Genomic DNA, 7,472 nt, shown 5'->3' on the forward strand with positions numbered 1-7,472 from the left:
GGCGCGATGTGCGTGTGCATTCGGTGTGCACTTTTTGACACGGAAGCCAATGAGCAGGAGCATGACTAGCAAGCAAACGCTGAACTAGTGGCGAAAATAAAACCAGCGCCTGCTCTATGGAGATATTAAGGACTCAGTAACAGGGACGTTGAACAGGAAAAAGTGCTGAGCAAAACTTAGAAAGTTAAAATTGCTACGTTGCCGTGGCAACACAACCAATCTGTATCAACAGCAGAGACAGCGCAGAAAAAACGGCATGCACTCGTTTCAGTAAGTTTACAGAAGTGCCACACCGCTACTGCCTTTGGCATTCTTCTCAGAAAAGCATTCATTTATTTTCAGGGGACATATTAATTAATTTATTGCTTTAACTGTTAAGTTATCTTGAAAACAGCAGGCCATATTAGGCCTACAAGCTTTATTTCTTTGTATTTTCAATGCTAGGCCTACTTTATTTTTATGTTTTAAATTGAGAAATAGGCTAGATGAAATATAATGGTCGGAATAGGGAAGTTGCCTTATGTAGCACACATGTTGATAGGCTAATCATGATGTGTAGCCTATGTTAATTCATTTATTTTCAACAAGGCTATTTGCATAAAAAAAAATAAAGAACATTTTTCAATAGGCGAGCTTCAAGGTGAGGTGATTCAGATTATTCCAGAAATGAGTACTAGACAGGACCTGTCTATATTAGATCTTGGTGTTTATTGTTTTTAATTGAAATCCACGTGTTTTTCTTCAATAGTTTACATGGCTTGTGTCTCCAAATTATTACAGAAAATAGTTATTGGCAGCAAGGCAGGACATATGACAGTTGTTTACAGAGCACAGAATTAATCAGATTTCGCCTCTCAAAGTGCACCAGATTGATGTATTTAACGTTAAAAGGATAAGGTTTCTTCTGCAGGGGGATGCCCCCAGACCCCCCTGGAAGGTCCATTCTCACCCAGCAGGATCTAAAAATCCTGTGAGAAACACCACATGTACAAACATACTGAATGTGAAAGTATAACCCTATGCCCTCAGAGGCTCATCCCAAATGGGGTTCGTTTTGGTCAATTTCTTCTAGAAATTTGGTACGCACGTGGCGCGCATACTCTTTATCAGCTCTTACCACCGGGCCTAAAATAAATTCTAGGGGAAACACTGTACGTCATCACGTCGTAATACGATATACGTCATCACCAAGCGTACTCGCTGCTGGAATTAGTAGAACAACAATGGAGAACAACAGTAGTCCCGGATTGCCCCAAACACCTCCAAATTTTTGTGGGTCTTATCCAGCTGCGACTGAATACTGTCGCCGGTCCAAATTTCTAGCAAACTCTGCACTTCGCGATCGCACCGGAACCCACTCGTGAACCTCTTGCTGCCATTGTTTACCATTATTTTGGGGAAGAAGGGTCGCGCATAGACTACATCAGCCAGCTCAGGTTGCGTATCCGTGCGTGTACGCGCAGGGTTCAACATAACTTTTTTTTCCTACTGGCCCGTCAGGCCAGAGGATCCGAGTTTTACTGGCCCCTTGTATATTTTCACTGGCCCTGTACACACTTTTTTTTTTCGTAATTTTGTGTCAACAATTATAATACAGTAGTATAGAAGTTCCCTTTAGATTTTGTTATTTTTCTTTTAGTTAATGATATGAAATATTGATATTTCTCATACTCATAATATAAAACCTGGCAAACATATTGAATTTGAAGCCTACGACTGAAAGTATGTGGAAGGAGTGGGCCAGTATTTCAAATTCCAGTAGTTTGATGCAGGGTTCGACATAACGCATGGCCCGGGGCCAGTAAAATCATATGCAGGGCAAGTTGATTGGCCAGTCACTGTCCCGCCCGGGCCAGTGACTGGCCAATCACAGTTCAGTATCTTTTTGTAGACTACATCATGGTTCATTGAAATGCGCGTTGAGAGTCGGAATGAAAGCAGTGTTTATTTAAGACTCAATATAATAAACCTAATATAAAATATATTTTTTAATGAAACAACCGATGCGTGGGCGGACAGGCGGAGCAACAAGCGGGTGCACTCTCCCTCCGTTGGCAGAGCTGCCTACCGTCCGCCTGCGAGTCGACAAATCAATCGACTTGCTTTGCCCCCTTTCAACGGGGGGAATATCCCCGGTTATTATTTTAGCCACAAACCACAGTTCATCTGCGCGGCGGCTCACTCGCTGGCGAGGTCACACGGTGAAACGCTGCCGTGATCGGACGAAGGCATTGTGTGTTTCTAAGGTGATTTAACGTCATAGTCTTAGACGAGCGTTTAACTTATGCTGCATATTTTGCACTGCATTGTTTTTTATCAATAGTTTGAAAAAATGGTCCCACACCGGACTCTTATGTGAAGCTGACACTTCATGGAGAAGTGACACTCCTGCAGCGCGCTCACGACCAGACGTGAACTCGCATACACGGTGAAATCTCCTATTAAAAAAATCTGAACTACTCATTAAACTGCCCAAATTCAAGAATAAAAACAATCATCAAACTATTGGACTTTAAAATACTGGCCCACTCTTTCAACATACTTTCAGTTGTAGGCTTCTAATTCAATATGTTTGCCTGGTTTTATATTATGTGTATGAGCAATATCAACATTTCATATAATTAACTAAAAGAAAAATAACCAAATCTAAAGGGAATATCTTATAATATATTAGATCTGGTTATTTTTCTAATACAGGTATTATAATTATTGACACTAAATTATGAAGAAAAAAAAGTGTGTGCAGGGCCAGTGAAAATATACAAGGGGCCAGTGGATCCGAGTAGGAAAAAAATGTTGAACCCTGTGATGAGTGTTTTTATTCTTGAATTTGGGCAGTTTAATGAATAGTTCACCTGCAGAAGTCATGATCAAACATTGGGAAAAATAAGAGGTGTGGTAGGCAGTGTTTATCACTTTCTGCATATGCAGTAGTAGGGATGTGAATGTTTTCCACTCGTGCTCAAGTCGATTTTAAAAATTGAAATCCAAAAATCAGGGGGTTATGCCGTTTTATTTATTTTTTTAATGGGAGATGTCACTGAATGCGAGTTCACGTCTGGTCGTGAGTGCGCTGCAGGAGCGTCACTTCTGCATGAAGTGTCAGCTTCACATAAGAGTCCGGTGTGCGACCATTTTTTCAAACTATTGATGAAAAACAGTGCGGTGCAAAATATGCAGCATAAGTTAAACGCTCGTCTAAGACTATGATGTTAAATCAACTTAGAAACACTCAATGCCTAGTGCGAGCGAAGCAGCGTTTCACCGTGAGATCTCGCCAGTGAGCGAGTGAGCCGCCGCTCGGAAGAACTCCGCGGTTTGACTACTAAAATAATAACCGGGGATATTCTCCCCGTTAGCGATGTCAATGGGGAAGGCTTCCGCGATCTGAATGTCTCGAGCCTTAAAACACAGAGCCATGCCGGCAAACAAACTGCGCGACTAAGGGACTGTCCAGTGAGCCGCCCTCCCCCCGTTAGTTTCTGTCTACAGCTGACACAATTACACTCACCAGCGACGCATTCACAGCGGTTAAATAAAGCCTCTCATTTGTATTACCATTAGCGCCTTGATGCAAATACTGTAAAATTACGGCGGCAGCTATAGGAAAAGCGCAGTTTTCAATTTTATTTTCTGCACCTCAACTTCTGCTGTGGGAAGAAAAAGGGGGCAAAGTAAGTCGATTGATTTGTTGACTTGCGATCCTAATAAGTCGTTCACATCCCTAATATTGAGTTGGCTCTCTCGGTATTGTCCCGCTCGCGGAGCGGATCGGAGGGTAGGCCTACAGCTCTGCCAACGGAGCGAGAGTGCGCCCGCTTGAACGCCCACGCATAGTATGTCCACTGGCCTTTCATTAAAAAAGATAAGATATATTATGTATATTATAATGAGTCTTAAATAAACACTGCTTTCATTATGACTCTCAGCCCGCATTTCAATGAACCATGACGTGGTTTACAAAAAGATACTGAACTGTGATTGGCCGTTACTGGCCCGGTCGGGACAGTGACTGGCCCGGTCGGGACAGTGACTGGCCAATCAACTTGCCCTGCATATGATCTTACTGGACCCGGGCCAGCGGGCCATTGGTTATGTCGAACCCTGGCGTGTGTCATCTCATTAGCATCTGTACTTTGGCCACGGCACACCTCTCCCAAGTGTGCTGTGGCCAAGGGGCTGTTCCGTGCTGGAATACGGATGGCGTGGTCACACTAGCCAAACATTCTAGACTTTAGTATGCAAATGAGCTCGGGCACGGGGCCGCGGCCCTAGTGTGAGTGAGCCCTAACTTTAACCGCACAGGGCATGCTGCTTCAATTCTCAGCCCCAGAACTTGCATTTGTTGTGAATGTGGTGGGCTCCCGAATGGAATGAGGCTGTTTGAAACTTAACAAACAGGGTTACAAGACTTGCCACAATCCCATTCCATAATAACATTAAAGAGGCATTCTGCCCTGCCCGAAGATAGACCTAGGCCTTTAATTACATCCCCTCCCATAGAGGCCACTGGAAGATTGAGCAAGTCGCAGCAAAAAAATCTGTGCTGATGCTGTATATGCACGGCAGAGCGGCAACATCACTCCCACACACTATCTTTGGCCTCAGCTAAAAGGAGAGTTTGCAACTCTTGCATGAATAGAATATGAAAGACTTGAGGCCTTAGCTCAAACATATGGTTCAAGCTTGCTGTCTTTGGTAAAGAATGCACCTACTGCACCAAAGCTGGTCATTAAAAAAAAATTCATTTGAATATGCTTTTCGCCTGTGCCTGATATCTCCAAAGTTTAACTTTCTCCTACTATAACCTCTTTTAAAAACATGCAGGCAATCGGTATCGACACTCATTCCTTTACACATGATGAAATATCACCAGGAAGCCATTTCAACTTGTTTCGGATTTTTTTTCTACAACTCCCCCAAGCATCTATAACTTCATCACTGTCAGCCATGTTTTGTGCCATGGCATGTGGTCCTGAGTAGTAGCAGTTTACTACACCAACACAGAGCAATGAGAGCATAGCACAGGATACACACCTGAACTCAATCACTAAGCAACTGGGACAAGAGTATAGACAGTTTCTACACAAGATGATCAAATCTGACGCAGTTTCTTAAAAATGCCATTTTAGACACTGAATGAAAAATCTGATGACTATGCACCGTTTTTGATGGAGTAAAGTTTGTTCTTTTAAACAGACAACCATGAGCAAGTTTCACACCTAAGTAATGTGTTTACTGTAGGATGCTAACACAATCATTAATACATTGGTTCTGAAGGGGAGATACATCAGCAGGTGGTGAGTTCCAATGGTGTCTGTACAAAAATACAATGATAAATAAATATCAGAAACTCTACTAAAAATGAGATTAGACCAAAATTAAATGAGGCTCCATGTGTATGGAATTATTAGAACTAGAAATATGTCTGTTCTGCAATGACCCATATTTATGAAACAATGTTATTGTTCAATTTATCAGGCAACATCAACACTGACAGCATTGTGCTCCAGAGGCAAGGCATTCACATTAAAAGAAGAAGAATTTAAAAAAAAGGGATTGTTTTGTTTTTCTCTCTCCAAAAAATCAATTCGTACCTCTCCGCTGTTTCAGTAATGGTATACCCTACAAGACTACTCGTGATTGTCATTATTAGTTCTTGAAACTCATTAAATCACAAATTCATGATAAAAAAATACTCTGCGCCGTTCCTGGTTATTAACTTCTGATCATGTTCTCACACATCAGATGTCCTATAACATTAATGGCGTAAGTCAAAGAACCGTAAAACAGCTTATCAATAAATGTCAATGTATGACCTTTCACAAATGACTCTCTCCTCTACTGGTGTATAATGGTCATGTTATATCAAATGGCTAACTTACTCCCTTAAATGCTGTCTCTACTTTTCCAGTCCACCATGTCCCACAACCATTGTTGTTGATGGTGTGAGGTATGGTATTTACAAAATGATAAATGTGTATCCCTATTGATTGATGGGATTCCATGGTTGCATAAATGGCACCTTGCAGTACAATTAGCTATAAGTGCATGAAAAACTGGTGGCCCCAAAGGGCAATAAAGACTTTCCTTATCCTCATTCTGTTAATTGAAAGCTCCTCTCAGCAGCTCTTGGTCAGATTTGAGGAGAAATACAGTAGATCTAGCATCATCAACTTGGCCTTGTCTCACCACCCACACTCCAATGATGAACTAAGCTGCACCGGCTCTTACTCATCTCGGAACATGATGACGTTGGGCGATATGATTGTAAAAACAAGGTCAAAACCGTGGCAAGCTGTCACCATTTCAAATGTCTACAGAGAAAGCTGCTACCTTAAGTTAAGGAGCTGTATGGCCACAGGAGCTCGAGTTTGGCCAATGGAGCTCATGTTAGCCGATATACGACTGCTGTACATTTCAACGCCCGGGGAGCAGCAACTGTTCACGTTGATAACTTTACGCCTGTTCTCTCAATCCTAATTTTGCTGGAAGCCTTCTTTAGGAAACCTAGTAATATTGTGTTAATGCACGTCGAAACTATCAATCGAGCTAGGTAACGCAGGAAGTTAGGTTTAGGCCACAGTAGTTGGTGTGCGAGTGTTTGGCCTCAGTGTAGCTTGACAACGGTAGCTTCATTGAAACACATTTGAAATGTCAGAGTGGAGATAATGCAGCAGTAAATGAATTAAAGCAATGTCAAGGAATAAAACAACATTAACGTACAGCAGCGAAAAAGGCAGTTAGTGAACCTCATCAACAGCTAGCTGCCTAACTCGTAGACGGAGCCTAACAAGCTAACGTTGGCTAACATGTTAGCCAGCCAGCTAACTAGCCAATGTTGGCTAACGCAACATTTCTGCCCATACAGACACTCATTCATAAACATAGGTTGCAACTATAGCACACGAAAATTTGCGAAGTTTAAAAAAGAGCTAACGTACCTAGACAGGTTTTCTCTCCGTCGCTATTTTCCTAGCTCGGAATGAATTGTTTTCTTCGTGTGGTTTTCCTGCTCATCTCTTTTTCTGTGGATGTTTGGCTAACCAGCTGAAAAGCCTCGCCACTGACCCTAACACAATTTGCGTAAAGGAGGAGAAGTACGGCACGGTGAACGGAAGGGGTAAAGCGTAAAGTGCTATGAAGAATACAAATAGAAAATCTCCAGTCTCTGGCGCGTATAGTGTGTCAGTGTGAGGAAGGGAGTCACGCACACTTTGATTTGTGGCAAAAAGTTGTATTCACTGCACTCGAATAACCTAGTAGCCTACATTTAATTTGATATTTTTTTAAATACAATATTTGATGAATATTGTTGTATGCCTTCAATATTTTCTGAATATTGTTGGAAGCACTACATCCCCATGTTAAGGACACATAGGCCTAAACAAATTGGATATAACATGCATCCATTAATTCAATAAAGTCATCACATGTAATAGCATTTGGACCAAATTATTTGCTGACGAGCC

The 7,472-nt window shown here is 41.9% G+C and overlaps 1 protein-coding gene across 2 annotated transcripts in view; it reads right to left on the reverse strand.

Moving 5' to 3' along the window:
- The window catches only part of LOC307255154 (casein kinase I-like), a 29,326-nt gene extending 22,260 nt beyond the window's left edge, over positions 1-7,066 (reverse strand). For both annotated transcript variants that reach the window (XM_080033788.1, XM_080033787.1), the window contains exon 1: positions 6,945-7,066. The gene's annotated coding sequence lies outside the window, so the exon portion shown is untranslated. The remainder of the gene's footprint in view (positions 1-6,944) is intronic.
- Between the last annotated feature and the right edge of the window lie 406 nt (positions 7,067-7,472).

The sequence above is a fragment of the Ammodytes marinus genome (assembly GCF_949987685.1).
Source record: "Ammodytes marinus genome assembly, chromosome: 9".
Classification (NCBI taxonomy): Eukaryota; Metazoa; Chordata; class Actinopteri; order Uranoscopiformes; family Ammodytidae; genus Ammodytes; species Ammodytes marinus.